The sequence below is a fragment of the Rhinoderma darwinii genome, chromosome 1 (genome assembly GCF_050947455.1).
Source record: "Rhinoderma darwinii isolate aRhiDar2 chromosome 1, aRhiDar2.hap1, whole genome shotgun sequence".
Classification (NCBI taxonomy): Eukaryota; Metazoa; Chordata; class Amphibia; order Anura; family Rhinodermatidae; genus Rhinoderma; species Rhinoderma darwinii.
In genome coordinates, this window is record NC_134687.1 from 410980538 (window position 1) to 411004878 (window position 24341).

General features: G+C 40.7%; 12 non-coding genes across 12 annotated transcripts; all 12 read right to left on the reverse strand.

Annotated features, from left to right (window-relative positions):
• Positions 1 to 6994: 6994 nt before the first annotated feature.
• On the reverse strand, positions 6995 to 7077 carry TRNAL-UAG (transfer RNA leucine (anticodon UAG)). The gene has a single exon. It is a non-coding gene; the product is annotated as a tRNA-Leu (tRNA).
• A 4058-nt stretch (positions 7078 to 11135) lies between these two features.
• Positions 11136 to 11218, reverse strand: TRNAL-AAG (transfer RNA leucine (anticodon AAG)). The gene has a single exon. It is a non-coding gene; the product is annotated as a tRNA-Leu (tRNA).
• Positions 11219 to 12401: 1183 nt separating this feature from the next.
• TRNAL-UAG (transfer RNA leucine (anticodon UAG)) lies at positions 12402 to 12484 on the reverse strand. The gene has a single exon. It is a non-coding gene; the product is annotated as a tRNA-Leu (tRNA).
• A 1583-nt stretch (positions 12485 to 14067) lies between these two features.
• Positions 14068 to 14150, reverse strand: TRNAL-UAG (transfer RNA leucine (anticodon UAG)). Its single transcript has one exon. It is a non-coding gene; the product is annotated as a tRNA-Leu (tRNA).
• Positions 14151 to 15332: 1182 nt separating this feature from the next.
• On the reverse strand, positions 15333 to 15415 carry TRNAL-UAG (transfer RNA leucine (anticodon UAG)). The gene has a single exon. It is a non-coding gene; the product is annotated as a tRNA-Leu (tRNA).
• A 1182-nt stretch (positions 15416 to 16597) lies between these two features.
• On the reverse strand, positions 16598 to 16680 carry TRNAL-UAG (transfer RNA leucine (anticodon UAG)). Its single transcript has one exon. It is a non-coding gene; the product is annotated as a tRNA-Leu (tRNA).
• A 1182-nt stretch (positions 16681 to 17862) lies between these two features.
• Positions 17863 to 17945, reverse strand: TRNAL-UAG (transfer RNA leucine (anticodon UAG)). The gene has a single exon. It is a non-coding gene; the product is annotated as a tRNA-Leu (tRNA).
• A 1181-nt stretch (positions 17946 to 19126) lies between these two features.
• TRNAL-UAG (transfer RNA leucine (anticodon UAG)) lies at positions 19127 to 19209 on the reverse strand. The gene has a single exon. It is a non-coding gene; the product is annotated as a tRNA-Leu (tRNA).
• A 1182-nt stretch (positions 19210 to 20391) lies between these two features.
• On the reverse strand, positions 20392 to 20474 carry TRNAL-UAG (transfer RNA leucine (anticodon UAG)). Its single transcript has one exon. It is a non-coding gene; the product is annotated as a tRNA-Leu (tRNA).
• Positions 20475 to 21656: 1182 nt separating this feature from the next.
• On the reverse strand, positions 21657 to 21739 carry TRNAL-UAG (transfer RNA leucine (anticodon UAG)). Its single transcript has one exon. It is a non-coding gene; the product is annotated as a tRNA-Leu (tRNA).
• A 1182-nt stretch (positions 21740 to 22921) lies between these two features.
• Positions 22922 to 23004, reverse strand: TRNAL-UAG (transfer RNA leucine (anticodon UAG)). Its single transcript has one exon. It is a non-coding gene; the product is annotated as a tRNA-Leu (tRNA).
• Positions 23005 to 24176: 1172 nt separating this feature from the next.
• On the reverse strand, positions 24177 to 24259 carry TRNAL-UAG (transfer RNA leucine (anticodon UAG)). Its single transcript has one exon. It is a non-coding gene; the product is annotated as a tRNA-Leu (tRNA).
• Between the last annotated feature and the right edge of the window lie 82 nt (positions 24260 to 24341).

Genomic DNA, 24341 nt, shown 5'->3' on the forward strand with positions numbered 1-24341 from the left:
TTAGATTAAGCCGCGTAACTGGTGTGTTCTGCAGGTGTTTGTCAGGGATGGGGTTTCTCTTACAGTTTTACAAGTGCTAGAATTAATTTGGCGAGGATTTTACCAGGATAGCGGAGGAGCTCAAGGAAAATGCGTCATTACTTTATGAGTCTTAGACCTGACATTATATCATGCTAAGAAAATATGAGTGTTCAAAAGTGGGATTTAACTCCACAAATTCAAGAGAGACCGGTCGGTCATCCTAACCTACACAAAAGTGCAATTTTTAAAGATTGGATGCCGAAACAGTTATCTGAAGAGTCTAATGTTTTGGGGCGTATACCGACATCATTTTTTTACTAATATTTCACCAATATAAACCTATAGAATATAGGGCACAACTAACACAAGTAAATTGAAAGATGTATAAATTTTATTAGATATTACAACATTAAAAAATTACAACATTAAAAAATGAGTCATACTGAGCATGAAACACAAGAGACGTCTGACACATGCAGAGAACATACAAAAAAAACTATATTAAATGACACTGTCACGGGTGACGGTATATATCTCTATCCATAGGTGATGTAAGCCTTGTACCAGATAGTTAAAGCTTCTGTGTGTTTAACATCTACTTAGACCAAGTGGACACATTTATGTATGCAGTTGAAAGGAGCTAGAGTATGAAACATATGTGCCCAGTGCACAGATATGTCAGCAAAAACTGCAAGCTTTAAGCTATGGTCTGGTAAGAGTAACACAGCATGTCTGCAATGGTGGTAAAGGTAGTTAAATTAACCAGATGGGGGGGAGAGAAGATATATAACATACCCATTTGTAGTCCTCTGCATGGAGAGAACGTCAGTCCCGACGCGCGTTTCGGCGGAATGCCTTCGTCCGGGGGTGCCGTCTCTCCAGCAGGAACCTCCCTCTTTAAAAACATATGGCCGTCCAATCATGTCAGCAGTTGAGGATCACATGGGGCAGTGAAAGTGTATACACTGGCGTCATGCATCGGGAGCAGGAAGACTCGTAGCAATCCCCCGAACGCGCGTCATCAAGGGGGCGTGGATCAACGGCGACTGACGCCGCAGATACACGCCCACCCAGATGCAGACGCCCGAGTCAGAGGGAAGCCGAGAAAACCCTCCCGGCGCAAGCGCACAAGCACCTACTGCTGTAGAAGAATGTCTCCCATGAGATATACGCAGTGCAGGATCGGACAGCAAATTTGAAGTTTGAAGGGCATAAAAATACAGTGTTAAACGATAATGACCATATATTCCATCAGGTGCAGCAGCTATAAGCATATTTGACAAACTGCAGAACAGCGTGAAATCCAATCAGGAACAATGTACATAGGACCCAACGACACATTTAAAGATGTTACTAGAAATATGTCAAATTGCACCACGCATAAAAAGACAAATATAAAATGTTGGAAATAAAACATGTATCTCAAACATAACCATTATAATACAAATAACAGCAGTATCCATGAGTCAAACTTGTATGACAGTACATCCAAACAATTATAAATGGATAAAACTGCATATACAGTGGTCTTTATATATATATAAGACAAAAAAACACATATTAAAACAAAAATATATATAATACATATAAATATCATATTGAAAAAAAAAATATATATATAGATACAATATCTGTGTAAAATAGAATTTGATAATGCATGTAAAGCATAATGGAAAAATGATAAATAATAAATAATGCATAATAGTAAAAAATAATGGTGAAGATTATATATACACATATATGTAATAAAAAATTATATACATAACAAATATATAATGTGAAATACATCAATTTAATAATTGTGAACCAAACCAATAATAAAAGTGATGGAACAATACAATGTGTGTAATATAAAACAAATATGTTGCGTGTGTATATAGTCTATATTTATAAGGGTAATAGTAAATTACGTATAATGCTATATAGGGAAAAAAACGTACTAGGTGTTGTAAAGCACGATGTTAGGATTTTTATATGTGAACGAAACTAAGTGAGAAAGTGCATGCGTGTGAATGTTGATAAACAATTACACATAATACATAAAAAGAATAAATGTAAAAATAAAAATAATAGATATAAACCGTGGTAGTAAATGGTAGAAAAAAAAATCTATATATATATGTAATACATATATAGGTATAATAGTAAAGAGATCTAAATAAATGTAATTTAATAATTACTGATTGATGGGTAATAGGTAAGTGGTGTAGAAGATGTGTACAAATATGAATATAATATTGTGTATAGGAATATATATGAATATGTATTAATTCAATGTACATCAAACACAAGTAACCCAATGAATATAGTGTGAAAAATAATAAAACAAAGAAAAGAAAAAAATGACAAAATGTGTATATTGTAAATATTTATAAACGAAGTGGACACAGTAAATATGAAATAAAAAGATGAATAATGGTGATAAATAATGAATAATAAATAAGTAAATATGCAAAATATGTATGATAATAAATAATACATATGTAAATATATATATATATATATTGGACTACAAAAGGGTCGTAGTAGCAATCATTGGGCAGGAAAAATGACTAGCGTTCTTTGTTGGTATAAATGGATATTCATCGCACTGTATTCATGACCTCTCATTCTTCAAATTATAACAGGTCATAGTAGGTTCTATAATGAAAGGGGAAGTAATTAGACACATAAAAACTGAAACATATTTTAAAATAACCCACTGAAGGTCAATGGTCAAAGGAATGGGGTGAAATTGAGGTTCTCATTGAGCCCAAAAGGAGACATAGTCCTCAGAGTCCAGATCCACTTAGATTCACACCTTGCCAATCTTTTGGATATGTCACCCCCTCTAATATGTTTTTCAATGCAGTCGATTCCTCTCACTCTCAGTTTTGTCGAATCGCATGCATGATGTGCCTTGAAATGTCGGGCGACAGGTTTCAAGGTTTCAGGGTTCTCAGACATTTCAGCCAACGTGATATCACGGATGTGTTCCCTAACTCGAATTTTCAATTCACGTGTAGTAAGTCCAACATATATCTTAGGGCAGGGGCAGGTGGCATAATAGACTACTGCCTTGGTTGAACAGGTAATAGAATGGGTGATAGTGAATGTATGTTTGCCCGTTGAATCGACAAACGTTGTCGCCTTTTCAATATTAGGACACGCTACACAATGTCCGCATGTCTTACAGCCCCATTTAGGGCCTTTAGTCCCAAAGGGAAATCTTTGCCTATTTAGTTGGTAATGACTGCGGACAAGGTGATCTTTAAGATTTTTTGAGCGTCGTGCCGAGATGGTTGGATATCTAGAAATGTATTTCTCAATTGTTGGATCGGTGAGCAATATGGGCCAGAACTGCTTAAGTATATCTTTCATTTGAGGCCATCTTGAATGATACTCTGTGGTGAATCTTACCTGTGTCTCTAATTTGTTTTTTAGTTTAGGGAATAGCAGCTCGTCTCTTGATGTATTTTTCGCACGGTGATATGCCTTTTTAATCGAGCGTTTACTATATCCCCGGGCAAGGAAGCGGTTAGTGAGGTCATAGGCCTGTTTCTCAAATGCATCAGTAGAAGAACAGATCCTTCGAATCCTTAGGAATTGGCCGATTGGAACTGCCTTAATCGTCTGTATGGGGTGAGAGGAGGAAGCGTGAAGGAAGGCATTGACTGCTGTTGTCTTCCGAAACACATCTGATTGAAGGAAACCGTTCACATCCCTACACAGCTTAATGTCCAAAAATTCAGCTCGACATTTGTCATAATGATACGTAAGCTTGATGTTTAGATCATTTAGATTTAGTGCATTGATGAAATTCTCAAAAGTCTCAGGTGTGCCCCTCCAGATAAGTAGGATGTCATCGATGTACCGGGCCCAAAATATGACCCGGTCCATCGAGACACCCCGCCCACCATGGAAAAGGTCACGTTCCCACAGCCCCAGGAACAGGTTCGCATATGAAGGGGCACATGCTGCCCCCATTGCTGTTCCCTGGAGCTGGAGGTAAAATTTATCCTTGAAGACAAAAAAGTTATGTTCAAGTGCAAATTTGAGAAGTGTCGAGATAAAATTTGCAAAAATAGGTTCCATATTCCCCATAGTTAGGAATGCAGAGACAGCTCTTAAACCATCAGTATGGCGGATACTAGTGTAGAGTGACTCAACGTCACATGTACACAGTAACATATCTTCCTCCACACTGATTCCATCTATTTTCTGCAGAAGATCTGCAGTATCGCGCACATGTGACGGTAAACATTCGACAACCCCTTTAAGATGATGGTCAATGAATTTGCAAATTTTCTCGGTTAAATTACCCCTACCTGAGATGATTGGCCTTCCTGGGGGAACGGTTGCATCTTTGTGAACCTTTGGTAGCAGATAAAATGTTGATATGGTTGGTTCAGTAGGGATAAGTGCATCATATACTTCTTTGGTAATGATGTTCTCAGTTTTGGCCTTTATTAGGATCTTTTCCAGATCTGTTTGAAAAATATGCAAGGGATTATAAGTCAATCTTTTGTAGCAGTTTTTATCATTTAATTGTCTGAAGGCCTCAGCTTCATACATCACACAAGGCCAGACCACAATATTTCCGCCTTTGTCGGCTGCTTTAAACACGACATCGTCGATTTTACTTAGTTTTTTGAGGCTTTGTCTCTGTGCTGCCGATAGATTGTCATTTTTAATTCCATTGGGTATTTTTGCAAATTCCTGACTGACTGATTTAACAAAAGAGTCTACTGCCGAGCACATACTCATTGCAGGAAACCGCTTTGATTTTATCCTAAGTGTTGGGGGTACCTTACCTGTTGGATCAGAGTCTTGTTCCCTTAACAGTTCTTCTAAGTCATATAGGGTCTGTTGTTCGGTGATAGTAGGGAAAGTCTCATCAACCTCAGACCTATGAAAATATTTTTTATAAATAAGAGATCGGCCGAAAATATGTAGGTCCTTAATTGCGGAAAATGTGTCAAAACGGGCACATGGGGCAAATGTTAACCCTCGCTCTAAGACCTCCATATGGGATGTAGAAAAAACGTGATTAGATAAATTAATTACCTTAAGTAAATTTGAAGGTCCATCGGCATCCGGCTTTCTCTTATTTGAGGTATGTTTGTATGGTACTTTTCTTTTTTGTCTCGTGCTATACGTGTGATAGGACCGCTGTCTTGATCCACCGTCAGATTCACTCTGAGATGAGATCGATGTTGTAGACATATGGCGATTGGTCTGTGCGGATGGAGTGCTTTTTCTCCATTTATAGACTTTTTGCTGGGCGTAATCATTGGTGTCTCTTGAAAAATTTTTAGACTTCATATCTTTAATTTCCTTCTCCCATTCAGTGAACTGATGTTCCAACGTAAGGTTGAACCTAACTAGGCCTTCAGGCGTCATTTTTTCTTTAAGATCAGATTGTATCACTTCAATGTCAATGTCGAGCTGATCTAATGTGGTTTGGTTCAAATTAACCAATAACTCCATGAATTTAAAGGAGCTTTGATTACAAGCTTCCTCCCAATTCGCAACAAATGTGGTATCCTCGATTGGGAAGGAAGGGAAGATCTGGACTCTGAGGCCTCTAGGGATCAATTTCCTTTGTAGGTAATTCTCCAAAAAGATTTTATTCCACCATATTTTCATACGGCGATGTAATAGATTCCTGTATTTATTCTGTAATTCACTCACATTCCCTTGACCATTAAAAGCAAGCTGAGTAGACCCATCATTAAAAACCTGATCCATTTGAGAACGCCAGATGCGTTCCCTAGCTTTGTGATCCATGGACCCTGATGTACTTGAATCTGTGAGGAACACAGTAAAAGATTAACCACATAAACCTATTGGTACATGCAGGAAAAGGGTCTAATAAGTATGCATATAAATATACACTATACTACTGCCTATACATTTCCGTCTTGTATTTATTGGTTTATGATTACAGTGTTGCAAAAAAAAGTCCTTGAAGACCCTTTTACTTGCTTGATCTTGAAAATATAGAGAAATCCCCCTGGGAGGTACCCAGGAGTAAGGCAGTGGTGTAGGATTCTCTATAACATTCACTCAAGTAAGCAGAGGGATATGAACTGTTTTACATTGTTCACTTATATTTAGGGTCCTGTTAGAGATATGGGGATCATGAGAATTTAGAGTTGGTAGAGAATATGATCAAGGTTAAAAAAGTTGGCAGAAAGGAGTGTTGTGAAAGTCGTGGTACTAAAAAAGGTATCTACTGCACCTGACTGTTGGGTGTGGAGCACTTCTCTTTATCAGAATTTAGATTAAGCCGCGTAACTGGTGGGTTCTGCAGGTGTTCGTCAGGGATGGGGTTTCTCTGACAGTTTTACAAGTGCTAGAATTAATTTGGCTCCAAACTCCCACTAATACAAAGCCACATGTATATAAGTGGCTCGGGCTGGTCTCTTGGAGCTATGGAGTGCACAGTAGTGGAGATAGGCCATGTTCTGTAGCCAGGCCCAGGATGTGGCCCCGTGTCTCAAATATTGCCACAACTTACACGGTTACAGTGGGTAAATGCTATTTGCAAAAGGACTCCTCTCATCGCCGTACTCAGCTGCATAGAAATTGGGCAACAGAATAGCTGCACTATCACTCCATAGTACTGAATGCAGAATTGTCCCAGGTCTGGTGTTGAGTCTGTAGAAGTCTTTACAGGGAGTTGGCGAGGATTTTACCAGGATAGCGGAGGAGCTCAAGGAAAATGCGTCATTACTTTATGAGTCTTAGACCTGACATTATATCATGCTAAGAAAATATGAGTGTTCAAAAGTGAGATTTAAATCCACAAATTCAAGAGAGACCGGTCGGTCATCCTAACCTACACAAAAGTGCAATTTTTAAAGATTGGATGCCGAAACAGTTATCTGAAGAGTCTAATGTTTTGGGGCGTATACCGACATCATTTTTTTACTAATATTTCACCAACACTGACGGAATGACTGCGAAGAATGTTTAAGAAAAGATGAGCTGTCAGAAGTGGGATTTGAACCCACGCCTCCAGGGGAGACTGCGACCTAAACGCAGCGCCTTAGACCACTCGGCCATCCTGACTTACAGAAAAGCTCTTCCTCTCCAGATTGGTAGCAAAAACAATCATGTTGGGAGTCGATTTTTTGGGGATGTTGAATTGAAAGATTAGAACTGTTTCTTGTCCATTTCCGTCTTGTATTTATTGGTTTATGATTACAGTGTTTCAAAAAGAAGTCCTTGAAGATCCTTTTACTTGCTTGATCTTGAAAATATAGAGAAATCCCCCTGGGAGGTACCCAGGAGTAAGGCAGTGCTGTAGGATTCTCTATAACATTCACTCAAGTAAGCAGAAGGATATGAATTGTTTTACATTGTTCACTTATATTTAGGGTCCTGTTAGAGATATGGGGATCATGAGAATTTAGAGTTACATAGTTACATAGTTACATAGTTACATAGTTAGTACGGCTGAAGAAAGACACATGTCCATCAAGTTCAACCAAGGGAAGGGAAAAGGGAAGGAAAAATTTCTACACATAGGAGCTAATATTTTTTTGTTCTAGGAAATTATCTAACCCTTTTTTAAAGCCATCTACTGTCCCTGCTGTGACCAGCTCCTGCGGTAGGCTATTCCATAAATTCACAGTTCTCACTGTAAAGAAGCCTTGTCACCTCTGCAGCTTGAACCTTTTTTTCTCCAGACGGAGGGAGTGCCCCCTTGTTTTTTGAGGGGGTTTTTCAAGGAACAGGATTTCACCATATTTTTTGTATGTGCCATTAATATATTTATATAAGTTAATCATGTCCCCCCTTAGTCTTCTTTTTTCAAGGCTAAATAGGTTTAATTCTTTCAATCTTTCCTCATAACTTAAATTCTCCATGCCCCTTATTAGCTTCGTTGCTCTTCTTTGTATTTTTTCCAACTCCAGGGCATCCTTTCTATGAACTGGAGCCCAGAACTGAACTGTATATTCTAGATGAGGCCTCACTAATGCTTTGTAAAGTGGCATTATTACATCCCTGTCCCGCGAGTCCATGCCTCTTTTAATACACGACAATATCCTGCTGGCCTTTGAAGCAGCTGATTGACACTGCATGCTGTTATTGAGTTTATGATTTACAAGTACACCCAGATCCTTCTCAACAAGTGAATCCGCCAGTGTAGCGCCCCCTAGGACATATGATGCATGCAGGTTGTTGGTACCAAGATGCATAACTTTACATTTATCTACATTAAACTTCATTTGCCAAGTGGACGCCCAAACACTTAGTTTGTTTAAATCTGCCTGTAATTCATGAACATCTTCCATAGTCTGAACTATATTACATAGCTTGGTGTCATCTGCAAAAATAGAAATAGTGCTATTAATCCCTTCCTCTATATCATTAATAAATAAGTTGAATAATAGTGGTCCCAGCACTGAACCCTGGGGTACACCACTTATAACCGGGGACCATTCAGAGAAGGAATCATTGACCACAACCCTCTGGATACGGTCCTTGAGCCAATTCTCAATCCAATTACAAACTATATTTTCTAAACCTATAGTCCTTAATTTACCCATTAGGCGTCTATGGGGGACAGTGTCAAATGCCTTTGCAAAGTCCAAAAACACTAAATCCACAGCGGCCCCTCTGTCTAGACTTCTGCTCACCTCTTCATAAAAACAGATTAGGTTAGTTTGACAACTTCTGTCCTTAGTAAAACCGTGCTGGCTGTCACTTATAATGCTATTTATTGTCACATAATCCTGTATATAGTCCCTCAATAGCCCCTCAAACATTTTCCCCACGATGGATGTTAAGCTTACTGGTCTATAATTACCCGGGGAAGACCTAGAGCCCTTTTTGAAAATAGGCACCACATTTGCCCTGCGCCAGTCCCTTGGCACTATACCAGTCACTAGAGATTCTCTGAATATTATGAAAAAGGGGACAGAAATAACTGAACTAAGCTCTTTAAGAATTCTAGGGTGTAACCCATCTGGTCCCGGAGCCTTGTGCACATTTATTTTATTTAATTTAGCTTGGACCATCTCTACATTCATCCAATTCAGTATATCAACTGATATATTAACAGCACTGGCACCGGCTACATCAGCTGCTCTTTCTTCTGTTGTATATACAGAGCTAAAGAACCCATTTAGTAACTCTGCCTTCTCTTGATCCCCTGTGATCAACTCCCCATTACCATTATCTAGGGGTCCTACATGTTCAGACCTTGGCTTTTTTGCATTTATATGCTTGAAGAATTTTTTAGGATTTGTTTTACTATCCTTGGCCACCTGCCTTTCATTTTGTATTTTTGCTAATTTTATTACATTTTTACAGATTTTATTAAGCTCTTTATATTTTACAAAGGCTACAGCTGTACCCTCAGATTTTTATTTTTTAAATGCCCTTTTTTTGTCATGTATTGCCCCTTTCACAGAAGGTGTAAGCCATGTGGGGTTTAATTTGAGTCGTTTATACTTATTACCTGTAGGAATAAATTTTGCACTATAATAACTCAAAGTAGATTTGAAAATCTCCCATTTATCATTTGTTCCATTATTTGACATTAGTTCTTCCCAGTCTATATCCTGAATTGCAGCCCTCATCCTGGGGAAATTGGCTTTCTTAAAATTAAATGTTTTTGCCCTCCCAGCCTGCGTTTGTTTTTTACAGTATAGGTAAAATGTAACTATATTATGATCACTGTTACCGAGGTTTTCACGAACATTGACATTCCCAACAAGATCTGCATTATTAGAAATGACCAGATCCAACAGAGCTTCACCTCTAGTCGGGTCTTCCACAAACTGGCCCATAAAATTTTCCTGCAACAGGTTGAGGAAATGTCTCCCCTTTGCAGTTGAAGCCGAACCATGACACCAATTAATATCCCGGAAATTAAAATCTCCCATTATCACTACAGTACCCGCCTGTGCAGCCCGCTCCATCTGTTTATATATCTGACCTTCCATCTCCTCAGTTATATTGGGGGGTCTATAGATTACACCAAAAGTAATTTTTTCAGTGTTTACCTCCCTTTCTAGTTCCACCCACAAGGTTTCAACCTCCTCACAGTCTTCACCCACTATTGTCTCTTTCACACTCGCCTTCATATCACTTCTCACATACAGACATACACCACCACCTTTCCTATTTGTCCTGTCTTTACGAAAAAGTGTAAAACCCTGTAGATTTACAGCCCAGTCATGTGAAGAGTCCAGCCATGTTTCAGCAACACCAACTATATCTATATTTTCTTCCAGTATCAAGGCCTCCAGCTCCCCCATTTTGCTTGCTAGACTTCTGGCATTTGTGAACATACACTTTAACTTGCCTGTCAGTTTTTCACTTTTATTATCAGAAATGTGATTTGACATTAATCGGTCCTTTTTATTTACACTGATGTTTTGTAACGAAAGGATCTCCTTATCTTGTTGTCTAGTCCTCTCCCCACATTCTGTTTCTCCCCCCACCAATATAGTCTGACCCCTCTCTAACCTGGCTACCCCTTTTTTTTCTACATTTTGGTAGAGAATATGATCAAGGTTAAAAAAGTTGGCAGAAAGGAGTGTTGTGAAAGTTGTGGTACTAAAAAAGGTATCTACTGCACCTGACTGTTGGGTGTAGCCAGGCCCAGGATGTGGCCCCGTGTCTCAAATATTGCCACAACTTACACGGTTACAGTGGGTAAATGCTATTAGCAAAAGGACTCCTCTCATCGCCGTACTCAGCTGCATAGAAATTGGGCAACAGAATAGCTGCACTATCACTCAATAGTACTGAATGCAGAATTGTCCCAGGTCTGGTGTTGAGTCTGTAGAAGTCTTTACAGGGAGTTGGCGAGGATTTTACCAGGATAGCGGAGGAGCTCAAGGAAAATGCGTCATTACTTTATGAGTCTTAGACCTGACATTATATCATGCTAAGAAAATATGAGTGTTCAAAAGTGGGATTTAAATCCACAAATTCAAGAGAGACCGGTCGGTCATCCTAACCTACACAAAAGTGCAATTTTTAAAGATTGGATGCCGAAACAGTTATCTGAAGAGTCTAATGTTTTGGGGCGTATACCGACATCATTTTTTTACTAATATTTCACCAACACTGACGGAATGACTGCGAAGAATGTTTAAGAAAAGATAAGCTGTCAGAAGTGGGATTTGAACCCACGCCTCCAGGGGAGACTGCGACCTTAACGCAGCGCCTTAGACCACTCGGCCATCCTGACATACAGAAACGCTGTGCCTCTCCAGATTGGTAGCAAAAACAAACATGTTAAGAGTCGATTTTTTGGGGGATGTTTAATTGAAAGATTAGAACTGTTTCTTGTCCATTTCCGTCTTTTATTTATTGGTTTATGATTACAGTGTTGCAAAAAGAAGTCCTTGAAGACCCTTTTACTTGCTTGATCTTGAAAATATAGAGAAATCCCCCTGGGAGGTACCCAGGAGTAAGGCAGTGGTGTAGGATTCTCTATAACATTCACTCAAGTAAGCAGAGGGATATGAACTGTTTTACATTGTTCACTTATATTTAGGGTCCTGTTAGAGATATGGGGATCATGAGAATTTAGAGTTGGTAGAGAATATGATCAAGGTTAAAAAAGTTGGCAGAAAGGAGTGTTGTGAAAGTCGTGGTACTAAAAAAGGTATCTACTGCACCTGACTGTTGGGTGTGGAGCACTTCTCTTTATCAGAATTTAGATTAAGCCGCGTAACTGGTGGGTTCTGCAGGTGTTCGTCAGGGATGGGGTTTCTCTGACAGTTTTACAAGTGCTAGAATTAATTTGGCTCCAAACTCCCACTAATACAAAGCCACATGTATATAAGTGGCTCGGGCTGGTCTCTTGGAGCTATGGAGTGCACAGTAGTGGAGATAGGCCATGTTCTGTAGCCAGGCCCAGGATGTGGCCCCGTGTCTCAAATATTGCCACAACTTACACGGTTACAGTGGGTAAATGCTATTAGCAAAAGGACTCCTCTCATCGCCGTACTCAGCTGCATAGAAATTGGGCAACAGAATAGCTGCACTATCACTCAATAGTACTGAATGCAGAATTGTCCCAGGTCTGGTGTTGAGTCTGTAGAAGTCTTTACTGGGAGTTGGCGAGGATTTTACCAGGATAGCGGAGGAGCTCAAGGAAAATGCGTCATTACTTTATGAGTCTTAGACCTGACATTATATCATGCTAAGAAAATATGAGTGTTCAAAAGTGGGATTTAAATCCACAAATTCAAGAGAGACCGGTCGGTCATCCTAACCTACACAAAAGTGCAATTTTTAAAGATTGGATGCCGAAACAGTTATCTGAAGAGTCTAATGTTTTGGGGCGTATACCGACGTCATTTTTTTACTAATATTTCACCAACACTGACGGAATGACTGCGAAGAATGTTTAAGAAAAGTTGAGCTGTCAGAAGTGGGATTTGAACCCATCCCTCTAGGGGAGACTGCGATCTAAACGCAGCGCCTTAGACCACTCGGCCATCCTGACTTACAGAAAAGCTCTGCCTCTCCAGTTTGGTAGCAAAAACAAACATGTTAAGAGTCGATTTTTTGGGGATGATGAATTGAAAGATTAGAACTGTTTTTTGTCCATTTCCGTCTTGTATTTATTGGTTTATGATGACAGTGTTGCAAAAAGAAGTCCTTGAAGACCCTTTTACTTGCTTGATCTTGAAAATATAGAGATATCCCCCTTTGAGGTACCCAGGAGTAAGGCAGTGGTGTAGGATTCTCTATAACATTCACTCAAGTAAGCAGAGGGATATGAATTGTTTTACATTGTTCTCTTATATTTAGGGTCCTGTTAGAGATATGGGGATCATGAGAATTTAAAATTGGTAGAGAATATGATCAAGGTTAAAAAAGTTGGCAGAAAGGAGTGTTGTTAAAGTCGTGGTACTAAAAAAGGTATCTACTGCACCTGACTGTTGGGTGTGGAGTACTTCTCTTTATCAGAATTTAGATTAAGCCGCGTAACTGGTGGGTTCTGCAGGTGTTCATCAGTGATGGGGTTTCTCTGACAGTTTTACAAGTGCTAGAATTAATTTGGCTCCAAACTCCCACTAATACAAAGCCACATGTATATAAGTGGCTCGGGCTGGTCTCTTGGAGCTATGGAGTGCACAGTAGTGGAGCTAGGCCATGTTCTGTAGCCAGGCCCAGGATGTGGCCCCGTGTCTCAAATATTGCCACAACTTACACGGTTGCAGTGGGTAAATGCTATTAGCAAAAGGACTCCTCTCATCGCCGTACTCAGCTGCATAGAAATTGGGCAACAGAATAGCTGCACTATCACTCAATAGTACTGAATGCAGAATTGTCCCAGGTCTGGTGTTGAGTCTGTAGAAGTCTTTACAGGGAGTTGGCGAGGATTTTACCAGGATAGCGGAGGAGCTCAAGGAAAATGCGTCATTACTTTATGAGTCTTAGGGTATGTTCACACGGCCAAATTTCAGACGTATACGAGGCGTATTATGCCTCGTTTTACATCTGAAAATATGGCTACAATACGTCGGCAAACATCTGCCCATTCATTTGAATGGGTTTGCCGACGTACTGTGCAGACGACCTGTTATTTACGAGTCGTCGTTTGACAGCTGTCAAACGACGACCCGTAAATTTACTGCCTCGGCAAAGAAGTGCAGGGCACTTCTTTGCCACGTAATTTGAGCCGTTCTTCATTGAAATCAATGAAGCACGGCTCAAGGTTTACGAGCGTCTCAGACGCCTCGTAAATTACGAGGAGGAGCTTTTACGTGTGAAACGAGGCAGCTGTTAACAGTCTGTCTTTTCACACGTAACTGCCTCTCAGCGTGTGAACATACCCTAAGACCTGACATTATATCATGCTAAGAAAATATGAGTGTTCAAAAGTGAGATTTAAATCCACAAATTCAAGAGAGACCGGTCGGTCATCCTAACCTACACAAAAGTGCAATTTTTAAAGATTGGATGCCGAAACAGTTATCTGAAGAGTCTAATGTTTTGGGGCGTATACCGACATCATTTTTTTACTAATATTTCACCAACACTGACGGAATGACTGCGAAGAATGTTTAAGAAAAGATGAGCTGTCAGAAGTGAGATTTGAACCCACGCCTCCAGGGGAGACTGCGACCTAAACGCAGCGCCTTAGACCACTCGGCCATCCAGACTTACAGAAATGCTCTGCCTCTCCAGATTGGTAGCAAAAACAAACATGTTAAGAGTCGATTTTTTGGGGATGTTTAATTGAAAGATTAGAACTGTTTCTTGTCCATTTCCGTCTTGTATTTATTGGTTTATGATTACAGTGTTGCAAAAAGAAGTCCTTGAAGACCCTTTTACTTGCTTGATCTTGAAAATATAGAGAAATCCCCCTGGGAGGTACCCAGGAGTAAGGCAGTGGTGTAGGATTCTCTATAACATTCACTCAAGTAAGCAGAGGGATATGAATTGTTTTACATTGTTCACTTATATTTAGGGTCCTGTTAGAGATATGGGGATCATGAGAATTTAGAGTTGGTAGAGAATATGATCAAGGTTAAAAAAGTTGGCAGAAAGGAGTGTTGTGAAAGTCGTGGTACTAAAAAAGGTATCTACTGCACCTGACTGTTGGGTGTGGAGCACTTCTCTTTATCAGAATTTAGATTAAGCCGCGTAACTGGTGTGTTCTGCAGGTGTTCGTCAGGGATGGGGTTTCTCTGACAGTTTTACAAGTGCTAGAATTAATTTGGCTCCAAACTCCCACTAATACAAAGCCACATGTATATAAGTGGCTCGGGCTGGTCTCTTGGAGCTATGGAGTGCACAGTAGTGGAGCTAGGCCATGTTCTGTAGCCAGCCCCAGGATGTGGCCCCGTGTCTCAAATATTGCCACAACTTACACGGTTGCAGTGGGTAAATGCTATTAGCAAAAGGACTCCTCTCATCGCCGTACTCAGCTGCATAGAAATTGGGCAACAGAATAGCTGCACTATCACTCAATAGTACTGAATGCAGAATTGTCCCAGGTCTGGTGTTGAGTCTGTAGAAGTCTTTACAGGGAGTTGGCGAGGATTTTACCAGGATAGCGGAGGAGCTCAAGGAAAATGCGTCATTACTTTATGAGTCTTAGACCTGACATTATATCATGCTAAGAAAATATGAGTGTTCAAAAGTGGGATTTAAATCCACAAATTCAAGAGAGTCCGGTCGGTCATCCTAACCTACACAAAAGTGCAATTTTTAAAGATTGGATGCCGAAACAGTTATCTGAAGAGTCTAATGTTTTGGGGCGTATACCGACATCATTTTTTTACTGATATTTCACCAACACTGACGGAATGACTGCGAATAATGTTTAAGAAAAGATGAGCTGTCAGAAGTGCGATTTGAGCCCACGCCTCCAGGGGAGACTGCGACCTAAACGCAGCGCCTTAGACCACTCGGCCACCCTGACTTACAAAAAATCTCTGCCTCTCCAGTTTGGTAGCAAAAACAAACATGTTAAGAGTCGATTTTTTGGGGATGTTGAATTGAAAGATTAGAACTGTTTCTTGTCCATTTCCGTCTTGTATTTATTGGTTTATGATTACAGTGTTGCAAAAAGAAGTCCTTGAAGACCCTTTTACTTGCTTGATCTTGAAAATATAGAGAAATCCCCCTGGGAGGTACCCAGCAGTAAGGCAGTGGTGTAGGATTCTCTATAACATTCACTCAAGTAAGCAGAGGGATATGAATTGTTTTACATTGTTCACTTATATTTAGGGTCCTGTTAGAGATATGGGGATCATGAGAATTTAGAGTTGGTAGAGAATATGATCAAGGTTAAAAAAGTTGGCAGAAAGGAGTGTTGTGAAAGTCGTGGTACTAAAAAAGGTATCTACTGCACCTGACTGTTGGGTGTGGAGCACTTCTCTTTATCAGAATTTAGATTAAGCCGCGTAACTGGTGTGTTATGCAGGTGTTCGTCAGGGATGGGGTTTCTCTGACAGTTTTACAAGTGCTAGAATTAATTTGGCTCCAAACTCCCACTAATACAAAGCCACATGTATATAAGTGGCTCGGGCTGGTCTCTTGGAGCTATGGAGTGCACAGTAGTGGAGTTAGGCCATGTTCTGTAGCCAGGCCCAGGATGTGGCCCCGTGTCTCAAATATTGCCACAACTTACACGGTTGCAGTGGGTAAATGCTATTAGCAAAAGGACTCCTCTCATCGCCGTACTCAGCTGCATAGAAATTGGGCAACAGAATAGCTGCACTATCACTCAATAGTACTGAATGCAGAATTGTCCCAGGTCTGGTATTGAGTCTGTAGAAGTCTTTACAGGGAGTTGGCGAGGATTTTACCAGGATAGCGGAGGAGCTCAAGGAAAATGCGTCATTACTTTATGAGTCTTAGACCTGACATTATATCATGCTAAGAAAATATGAGTGTTCAAAAGTGGGATTTAAATCCACAAATTCAAGAGAGACCGGTCGGTCATCCTAACCTACACAAAAGTGCAATTTTTAAAGATTGGATGCCGAAACAGTTATCTGAAGAGTCTAATGTTTTGGGGCGTATACCGACATCATTTTTTTACTGATATTTCACCAACACTGACGGAATGACTGCGAAGAATGTTTAAGAAAAGATGAGCTGTCAGAAGTGGGATTTGAACCCACGCCTCCAGGGGAGACTGCGACCTAAACGCAGCACCTTAGACCACTCAGCCATAATGACTTACAGAAAATCTCTGCCTCTCCAGTTTGGTAGCAAAAACAAACATGTTAAGAGTCGATTTTTTGGGGATGATGAATTGAAAGATTAGAACTGTTTCTTGTCCATTTCCGTCTTGTATTTATTGGTTTATGATTACAGTGTTGCAAAAAGAAGTCCTTGAAGACCCTTTTACTTGCTTGATCTTGAAAATATAGAGAAATCCCCCTGGGAGGTACCCAGCAGTAAGGCAGTGGTGTAGGATTCTCTATAACATTCACTCAAGTAAGCAGAGGGATATGAATTGTTTTACATTGTTCACTTATATTTAGGGTCCTGTTAGAGATATGGGGATCATGAGAATTTAGAGTTGGTAGAGAATATGATCAAGGTTAAAAAAGTTGGCAGAAAGGAGTGTTGTGAAAGTCGTGGTACTAAAAAAGGTATCTACTGCACCTGACTGTTGGGTGTGGAGCACTTCTCTTTATCAGAATTTAGATTAAGCCGCGTAACTGGTGTGTTCTGCAGGTGTTCGTCAGGGATGGGGTTTCTCTGACAGTTTTACAAGTGCTAGAATTAATTTGGCTCCAAACTCCCACTAATACAAAGCCACATGTATATAAGTGGCTCGGGCTGGTCTCTTGGAGCTATGGAGTGCACAGTAGTGGAGTTAGGCCATGTTCTGTAGCCAGGCCCAGGATGTGGCCCCGTGTCTCAAATATTGCCACAACTTACACGGTTGCAGTGGGTAAATGCTATTAGCAAAAGGACTCCTCTCATCGCCGTACTCAGCTGCATAGAAATTGGGCAACAGAATAGCTGCACTATCACTCAATAGTACTGAATGCAGAATTGTCCCAGGTCTGGTGTTGAGTCTGTAGAAGTCTCTACAGGGAGTTGGCGAGGATTTTACCAGGATAGCGGAGGAGCTCAAGGAAAATGCGTCATTACTTTATGAGTCTTAGACCTGACATTATATCATGCTAAGAAAATTTGAGTGTTCAAAAGTGGGATTTAAATCCACAAATTCAAGAGAGACCGGTCGGTCATCCTAACCTACACAAAAGTGCAATTTTTAAAGATTGGATGCAGAAACAGTTATCTGAAGAGTCTAATGTTTTGGGGCGTATACCGACATCATTTTTTTACTGATATTTCACCAACACTGACGGAATGACTGCGAAGAATGTTTAAGAAAAGATGAGCTGTCAGAAGTGGGATTTGAACCCACACCTCCAGGGAAGACTGCGACCTAAACGCAGCGCCTTAGACCACTCGGCCATCCTGACTTACAAAAAATTTCTGCCTCTCCAGTTTGGTAGCAAAAACAAACATGTTAAGAGTCGATTTTTTGGGGATGTTGAATTGAAAGATTAGAACTGTTTCTTGTCCATTTCCGTCTTGTATTTATTGGTTTATGATTACAGTGTTGCAAAAAGAAGTCCTTGAAGACCCTTTTACTTGCTTGATCTTGAAAATATAGAGAAATCCCCCTGGGAGGTACCCAGGAGTAAGGCAGTGGTGTAGGATTCTCTATAACATTCACTCAAGTAAGCAGAGGGATATGAATTGTTTTACATTGTTCACTTATATTTAGGGTCCTGTTAGAGATATGGGGATCATGAGAATTTAGAGTTGGTAGAGAATATGATCAAGGTTAAAAAAGTTGGCAGAAAGGAGTGTTGTGAAAGTCGTGGTACTAAAAAGGTATCTACTGCACCTGACTGTTGGGTGTGGAGCACTTCTCTTTATCAGAATTTAGATTAAGCCGCGTAACTGGTGTGTTCTGCAGGTGTTCGTCAGGGATGGGGTTTCTCTGACAGTTTTACAAGTGCTAGAATTAATTTGGCTCCAAACTCCCACTAATACAAAGCCACATGTATATAAGTGGCTCGGGCTGGTCTCTTGGAGCTATGGAGTGCACAGTAGTGGAGCTAGGCCATGTTCTGTAGCCAGGCCCAGGATGTGGCCCCGTGTCTCAAATATTGCCACAACTTACACGGTTGCAGTGGGTAAATGCTATTAGCAAAAGGACTCCTCTCATCGCCGTACTCAGCTGCATAGAAATTGGGCAACAGAATAGCTGCACTATCACTCAATAGTACTGAATGCAGAATTGTCCCAGGTCTGGTGTTGAGTCTGTAGAAGTCTTTACAGGGAGTTGGCGAGGATTTTACCAGGATAGCGGAGGAGCTCAAGGAAAATGCGTCATTACTTTACGAGTCTTAGACCTGACATTATATCATGCTAAGAAAATATGAGTGTTCAAAAGTGGGATTTAAATCCACAAATTCAAGAGAGACCGGTCGGTCATCCTAACCTACACAAAAGTGCAATTTTTAAAAATTGGATGCCGAAACAGTTATCTGAAGAGTCTAATGTTTTGGGGCGTATACCGACATCATTTTTTTACTGATATTTCACCAACACTGACGGAATGACTGCGAAGAATGTTTAAGAAAAGATGAGCTGTCAGAAGTGGGATTTGAACCCACGCCTCCAGGGGAGACTGCGACCTAAACGCAGCGCCTTAGACCGCTCGGCCATCCTGACTTACAAAAAATCTCTGCCTCTCCAGTTTGGTAGCAAAAACAAACATGTTAAGAGTCGATTTTTTGGGGATGTTGAATTGAAAGATTAGAACTGTTTCTTGTCCATTTCCGTCTTGTATTTATTGGTTTATGATTACAGTGTTGCAAAAAGAAGTCCTTGAAGACCCTTTTACTTGCTTGATCTTGAAAATGTAGAGAAATCCCCCTGGGAGGTACCCAGGAGTAAGGCAGTGGTGTAGGATTCTCTATAACATTCACTCAAGTAAGCAGAGGGATATGAATTGTTTTACATTGTTCACTTATATTTAGGGTCCTGTTAGAGATATGGGGATCATGAGAATTTAGAGTTGGTAGAGAATATGATCAAGGTTAAAAAAGTTGGCAGAAAGGAGTGTTGTGAAAGTCGTGGTACTAAAAAAGGTATCTGCTGCACCTGACTGTTGGGTGTGGAGCACTTCTCTTTATCAGAATTTAGATTAAGCCGCGTAACTGGTGTGTTCTGCAGGTGTTTGTCAGGGATGGGGTTTGTCTGACAGTTTTACAAGTGTTAGAATTAATTTGGCTCCAAACTCCCACTAATACAAAGCCACATGTATATAAGTGGCTCGGGCTGGTCTCTTGGAGCTATGGAGTGCACAGTAGTGGAGCTAGGCCATGTTCTGTAGCCAGGCCCAGGATGTGGCCCCGTGTCTCAAATATTGCCACAACTTACACGGTTGCAGTGGGTAAATGCTATTAGCAAAAGGACTCCTCTCATCGCCGTACTCAGCTGCATAGAAATTGGGCAATAGAATAGCTGCACTATCACTCAATAGTACTGAATGCAGAATTGTCCCAGGTCTGGTGTTGAGTCTGTAGAAGTCTTTACAGGGAGTTGGCGAGGATTTTACCAGGATAGCGGAGGAGCTCAAGGAAAATGCGTCATTACTTTATGAGTCTTAGACCTGACATTATATCATGCTAAGAAAATATGAGTGTTCAAAAGTGGGATTTAAATCCAAAAATTCAAGAGAGACCGGTCGGTCATCCTAACCTACACAAAAGTGCAATTTTTAAAGATTGGATGCCAAAACAGTTATCTGAAGAGTCTAATGTTTTGGGGCGTATACCGACATCATTTTTTTACTAACATTTCACCAACACTGACGGAATGACTGCGAAGAATGTTTAAGAAAAGATGAGCTGTCAGAAGTGAGATTTGAACCCACACCTCCAGGGGAGACTGCGACCTAAACGCAGCGCCGTAGACCACTCAGCCATCCTGACTTACAAAAATGCTCTGCCTCTCCAGTTTGGTAGCAAAAACAAACATGTTAAGAGTCGATTTTTTGGGGATGATGAATTGAAAGATTAGAACTGTTTCTTGTCCATTTCCGTCTTGTATTTATTGGTTTATGATTACAGTGTTGCAAAAAGAAGTCCTTGAAGACCCTTTTACTTGCTTGATCTTGAAAATATAGAGAAATCCCCCTGGGAGGTACCCAGGAGTAAGGCAGTGGTGTAGGATTCTCTATAACATTCACTCAAGTAAGCAGAGGGATATGAATTGTTTTACATTGTTCACTTATATTTAGGGTCCTGTTAGAGATATGGGGATCATGAGAATTTAGAGTTGGTAGAGAATATGATCAAGGTTAAAAAAGTTGGCAGAAAGGAGTGTTGTGAAAGTCGTGGTACTAAAAAAGGTATCTACTGCACCTGACTGTTGGGTGTGGAGCACTTCTCTTTATCAGAATTTAGATTAAGCCGCGTAACTGGTGTGTTATGCAGGTGTTCGTCAGGGATGGGGTTTCTCTGACAGTTTTACAAGTGCTAGAATTAATTTGGCTCCAAACTCCCACTAATACAAAGCCACATGTATATAAGTGGCTCGGGCTGGTCTCTTGGAGCTATGGAGTGCACAGTAGTGGAGCTAGGCCATGTTCTGTAGCCAGGCCCAGGATGTGGCCCCGTGTCTCAAATATTGCCACAACTTACACGGTTGCAGTGGGTAAATGCTATTAGCAAAAGGACTCCTCTCATCGCCGTACTCAGCTGCATAGAAATTGGGCAACAGAATAGCTGCACTATCACTCAATAGTACTGAATGCAGAATTGTCCCAGGTCTGGTGTTGAGTCTGTAGAAGTCTTTACAGGGAGTTGGCGAGGATTTTACCAGGATAGCGGAGGAGCTCAAGGAAAATGCGTCATTACTTTATGAGTCTTAGACCTGACATTATATCATGCTAAGAAAATATGAGTGTTCAAAAGTGGGATTTAAATCCACAAATTCAAGAGAGACCGGTCGGTCATCCTAACCTACACAAAAGTGCAATTTTTAAAAATTGGATGCCGAAACAGTTATCTGAAGAGTCTAATGTTTTGGGGCGTATACCGACATCATTTTTTTACTGATATTTCACCAACACTGACGGAATGACTGCGAAGAATGTTTAAGAAAAGATGAGCTGTCAGAAGTGGGATTTGAACCCACGCCTCCAGGGGAGACTGCGACCTAAACGCTGCGCCTTAGACCACTCGGCCAGCCTGACTTACAGAAAATCTCTGCCTCTCCAGATTGGTAGCAAAAACAAACATGTTAAGAGTCGATTTTTTGGGGATGATGAATTGAAAGATTAGAACTGTTTCTTGTCCATTTCCGTCTTGTATTTATTGGTTTATGATTACAGTGTTGCAAAAAGAAGTCCTTGAAGACCCTTTTACTTGCTTGATCTTGAAAATATAGAGAAATCCCCCTGGGAGGTACCCAGGAGTAAGGCAGTGGTGTAGGATTCTCTATAACATTCACTCAAGTAAGCAGAGGGATATGAATTGTTTTACATTGTTCACTTATATTTAGGGTCCTGTTAGAGATATGGGGATCATGAGAATTTAGAGTTGGTAGAGAATATGATCAAGGTTAAAAAAGTTGGCAGAAAGGAGTGTTGTGAAAGTCGTGGTACTAAAAAAGGTATCTACTGCACCTGACTGTTGGGTGTGGAGCACTTCTCTTTATCAGAATTTAGATTAAGCCGCGTAACTGGTGTGTTCTGCAGGTGTTCGTCAGGGATGGGGTTTCTCTGACAGTTTTACAAGTGCTAGAATTAATTTGGCTCCAAACTCCCACTAATACAAAGCCACATGTATATAAGTGGCTCGGGCTGGTCTCTTGGTGCTATGGAGTGCACAGTAGTGGAGCTAGGCCATGTTCTGTAGCCAGGCTCAGGATGTGGCCCCGTGTCTCAAATATTGCCACAACTTACACGGTTGCAGTGGGTAAATGCTATTAGCAAAAGGACTCCTCTCATCGCCGTACTCAGCTGCATAGAAATTGGGCAACAGAATAGCTGCACTATCACTCAATAGTACTGAATGCAGAATTGTCCCAGGTCTGGTGTTGAGTCTGTAGAAGTCTTTACAGGGAGTTGGCGAGGATTTTACCAGGATAGCGGAGGAGCTCAAGGAAAATGCGTCATTACTTTATGAGTCTTAGACCTGACATTATATCATGCTAAGAAAATATGAGTGTTCAAAAGTGGGATTTAAATCCACAAATTCAAGAGAGACCGGTCGGTCATCCTAACCTACACAAAAGTGCAATTTTTAAAAATTGGATGCCGAAACAGTTATCTGAAGAGTCTAATGTTTTGGGGCGTATACCGACATCATTTTTTTACTGATATTTCACCAACACTGACGGAATGACTGCGAAGAATGTTTAAGAAAAGATGAGCTGTCAGAAGTGGGATTTGAACCCACGCCTCCAGGGGAGACTGCGACCTAAACGCTGCGCCTTAGACCACTCGGCCAGCCTGACTTACAGAAAATCTCTGCCTCTCCAGATTGGTAGCAAAAACAAACATGTTAAGAGTCGATTTTTTGGGGATGATGAATTGAAAGATTAGAACTGTTTCTTGTCCATTTCCGTCTTGTATTTATTGGTTTATGATTACAGTGTTGCAAAAAGAAGTCCTTGAAGACCCTTTTACTTGCTTGATCTTGAAAATATAGAGAAATCCCCCTGGGAGGTACCCAGGAGTAAGGCAGTGGTGTAGGATTCTCTATAACATTCACTCAAGTAAGCAGAGGGATATGAATTGTTTTACATTGTTCACTTATATTTAGGGTCCTGTTAGAGATATGGGGATCATGAGAATTTAGAGTTGGTAGAGAATATGATCAAGGTTAAAAAAGTTGGCAGAAAGGAGTGTTGTGAAAGTCGTGGTACTAAAAAAGGTATCTACTGCACCTGACTGTTGGGTGTGGAGCACTTCTCTTTATCAGAATTTAGATTAAGCCGCGTAACTGGTGTGTTCTGCAGGTGTTCGTCAGGGATGGGGTTTCTCTGACAGTTTTACAAGTGCTAGAATTAATTTGGCTCCAAACTCCCACTAATACAAAGCCACATGTATATAAGTGGCTCGGGCTGGTCTCTTGGTGCTATGGAGTGCACAGTAGTGGAGCTAGGCCATGTTCTGTAGCCAGGCTCAGGATGTGGCCCCGTGTCTCAAATATTACACGGTTGCAGTGGGTAAATGCTATTAGCAAAAGGACTCCTCTCATCGCCGTACTCAGCTGCATAGATATTGGGCAACAGAATAGCTGCACTATCACTCAATAGTACTGAATGCAGAATTGTCCCAGGTCTGGTGTTGAGTCTGTAGAAGTCTTTACAGGGAGTTGGCGAGGATTTTACCAGGATAGCGGAGGAGCTCAAGGAAAATGCGTCATTACTTTATGAGTCTTAGACCTGACATTATATCATGCTAAGAAAATATGAGTGTTCAAAAGTGGGATTTAAATCCACAAATTCAAGAGAGACCGGTCGGTCATCCTAACCTACACAAAAGTGCAATTTTTAAAGATTGGATGCCGAAACAGTTATCTGAAGAGTCTAATGTTTTGGGGCGTATACCGACATCATTTTTTTACTGATATTTCACCAACACTGACGGAATGACTGCGAAGAATGTTTAAGAAAAGATGAGCTGTCAGAAGTGAGATTTGAACCCACACCTCCAGGGGAGACTGCGACCTAAACGCAGCGCCGTAGACCACTCAGCCATCCTGACTTACAAAAATGCTCTGCCTCTCCAGTTTGGTAGCAAAAACAAACATGTTAAGAGTCGATTTTTTGGGGATGATGAATTGAAA